Here is a 4,019-nt window from a genome sequence, read left to right on the forward strand (position 1 = left end):
CCCCCCACTTTCTTACAATATTCATTTAGGTGTGATTCATTGACAAATCATGGTTCAACTTCTTAAAAGAAGTGGTAAGTGTGGATCATATCACATACAATAAAAAGAACTGTGTATGGAGAATGAACTCATGTTAGAAACACTGATAATATGGAGTACACAAAAGATCTTGTGAACTAACATATTTAGAAACTTAAGGATCAATGTTGGATGCCATACAAGAGGCACTGACTTAGAGAAGAGACAAGTATTTCTGAGAGGAAGGGCTGACACCCAACTGCCTAAGGGCCCCCTTTAGCCCTAAAAAGAGAAAGAGACTCAGTGTTTCGATAATGATGGGTCAATATCAATCGACATACATAAGTGCAGATGCATTGAAGAACCCCATCAACCATATAATGTGTTCTCTTGATAAATCTCTGAGGTTGAACCCAAGAGAGGTTCGAGATCATGACATTAGAATCATATAAGGGCAAGATCAAATCAATTGACCACATAGCCTTGTTCGAGTAAATTTTGTGCTTGTTAAGGATCACTGACACACTAAAATGCCATCTCTTTCTTACAACACTGAGGGAGTCAACCCTTAGGTGGTTTAAATTATCGTTATCGGGAGTGATCGCATTATTTGCTGACTTCAACTGAATTTTTGTGACTCCCTTACTAGCACCTAGAAGTTGCAAAATAATTTACAAGCTCTCATGTAAATCAGATAAGGGAAAAACAAAAAGCCTTCAATAGTTCATCACTTATTTCCAAAAGAAGATGTTGGAAGTGCAGGATCTGAAACCCACAGTAGCTCATTTCACCCTGAGTGAATAGTTGAAAGAAGTACCATTTTGATACTTGATGGGCTTGTAGTGATCGAAGTCACTAGCCGAGTTATTAGAGATAACTAATAGTCACATATTGATAGAAGAATACACATTCACCTCTCATCATGTTGAATGGAGCAAGTCAATTTTCATCCACCAAAAATAACTGACCATGGAGAAAGTCGAAGTTATGATACAATCTACACCGCTCGGCTCAAACTCACCTCAATGGCTCACGAAGGCACTCATATTATCGAGTGGCTGAAAGTATACCTCAAAAGGAGTCAGACATGATCTCCTGACCAATCCCTGGTTTGGCAATGTGAATGTTTTATCATTCCATTTTATATAGTTGTTATCAAATTCATAAAGATGGTTATGTATTTTTTTTTAATTGCACATATGCTCATAGCTTTAGCTGACTTTTGAAAAACATAGAAATTTTATGCAAATGTTCATTGAATCTACAGACAATCGGGGAACTCAAACTGAGCACCAAACAATGGCTTCATCAGAGCGACAAAGCCAGCAACGACGCATAACATCCAATTGGTAGAGACTTTCCAAAACTAACTGCGACGTAAGATTTCCAATTGATACAATTTTTTCAAAAGTGACAATGAAGAAAAAATATATGTTAATTAAAAATCATACAAAATTTGATCAACTGTGATGATTGACATCTAATTGGAAAAATGCACGAGAACCAACACATAACGCCTAAGTATCAATATAAACATATGTCTTCTAGCTCAAAATTGGTCAAGCTCTAGCGGTAAATTCCTACCCATTAGTGAAAAGATCTGCATTGGATGGCTTATGAATCACCATAGCAACGACAACTACCCCCGTGAAAGAAACGACAAGATATGCTTAATACATGTGGTGTAATGTGCGGCCCATCAAAGTTAATAGCCTAATTAAGTTACTGAGACATGAAAAGAATTAAACTTGAGTCAGATGGCAACTCAACAAAGCAACTTAATGCATTCTTGATGCGAATTTGATGAAATATAGTTGTGTAAAATTTATAAATTTGACTCTGCTTTATAACAGTACCAAAAACTTGAAGTGATATTTTATGAATAATAATGTTCAACACTTAATTTTGGTATTCTACTCAAGTATACGAATCGTTATCAAATAATATAATATTTTCTTTTTAAGTCTCAAATATTAATCCCACGGGGAAGGTTTAAATTTGAAATAATAAATTAGCTAGAAAATTCACAGAAATCAAACGAAATTTACTGTCATTAATTTTGAATATTTAAGATACTATCAAAACTAAATTATTTACTACTAGCAGAATTTAAAAGCAGGGTTTAAAATTAATAACTACTAAACTATATTTATGTGATGGAGTTTTCTAATATGAAAAAGCATCTTTCCCATTACAATGAGTTTTTGGTGAAATGAGATGAGATAAATGATTTAAATATGTAAATAGGAGCAATTTTAATTCTCTACCCTAATTCAGCGTTATAGAACATCATTGGCTAATCTTAGGTTTAGTTTCTAAATCCGTGGCTAGGCTATGAAGATACTGGTTCCCACTCCAAAGCTCCCACGTTCCTTCCCCTGAAGGCTAATTCTCACTTTGATTTTTAAACACTAAGATCGAATTGGGAATTTTTAGTCTGTCACCCTAGAAATCTTAAATTCTACACCCAATAAAGTATATTTCCATATTTATTTGCACTCAATTCCATGAACGAAATACTCTTTCATGGACTTAAATGTAATTCTCACTTTGTTGTAGAACTCATACTCCGTTTCTCGGATCATATGTTCACAACATATTTTAACAATTCAATTAACCATATCAAAAAGTAAATTAAGAGCGAAGTTGAAAAACCATCACAATTTATTTTAAATTTTAACATTAGCACATCCACATTATCTCTTCATTTCACCATATCTCAGAGTATGGAGAAAGATATAGGAAACTACTCAGACTTCATGAGAAAGATACAACAAAACACAAATTTCATATATAAAAGAAAGTTCATCCAACAATAATAAACAAACAACACTTACCTGAAACTTTTTCTCAAAACAAATCCTTTGTAGTCTCTCTTAGGAAATGTAGGAAGAAAAAATCTCTCACTTCTCTTCCTCTTCAACACTTCTTAGAGAAGAATTCACACTTAAACTCACCACAAAAACTCAAAACTATAAAAACAATAACTAACTAATGGTGTTGAATGACGTGAAATGTAGGCGTGTGAAGAGGAAAACTGAAATGAGTGAAAGAATTAGAAATGGTGAGAAGGGGGTGGTTTTCTGATCAAATTTTGGCCATAAATAGAGCCTAGGTCGATTCTCTAATAGGTGCATCCAAAAACTCTTCAAAATGGTGCATCCAAGAACTCTTCCAAAAACGTACAAATTCGACGAATCCTCTAAAAATAGAAAATTCACAGAAATCAAACGAAATTTACTGTCATTAATTTTGAATATTTAAGATACTATCAAAACTAAATTATTTACTACTAGCAGAATTTAAAAGCAGGGTTTAAAATTAATAACTACTAAACTATATTTATGTGATGGAGTTTTCTAATATGAAAAAGCATCTTTCCCATTACAATGACTTTTTGGTGAAATGAGATAAGATAAATGATTTAAATATGTAAATAGGAGCAATTTTAATTCTCTACCCTAATTCAGCGTTATAGAACATCATTGGCTAATCTTAGGTTTAGTTTCTAAATCCGTGGCTAGGCTATGAAGATACTGGTTCCCACTCCAAAGCTCCCACGTTCCTTCCCCTGAAGGCTAATTCTCACTTTGATTTTTAAACACTAAGATCGAATTGGGAATTTTTAGTCTGTCACCCTAGAAATCTTAAATTCTACACCCAATAAAGTATATTTCCATATTTATTTGCACTCAATTCCATGAACGAAATACTCTTTCATGGACTTAAATGTGATTCTCACTTTGTTGTAGAACTCATACTCCTTTTCTCGGATCATATATTCACAACATATTTTAAGAATTCAATTGACCAGATCAAAAAGTAAATTAAGAGCGAAGTTGAAAAACCATCACAATTTATTTTAAATTTTAACATTAGCACATCCACATTATCTCTTCATTTCACCATATCTCAGAGTATGGAGAAAGATAAGGGAATCTGCTCGACTTAATGAGAAAGATACAATAAAACACAAATTTCATATATAAAAGAAAGTTCAT

Source organism: Phalaenopsis equestris, unplaced genomic scaffold (genome assembly GCF_001263595.1).
Source record: "Phalaenopsis equestris unplaced genomic scaffold, ASM126359v1 Scaffold000188, whole genome shotgun sequence".
Lineage (NCBI taxonomy): Eukaryota > Viridiplantae > Streptophyta > Magnoliopsida > Asparagales > Orchidaceae > Phalaenopsis > Phalaenopsis equestris.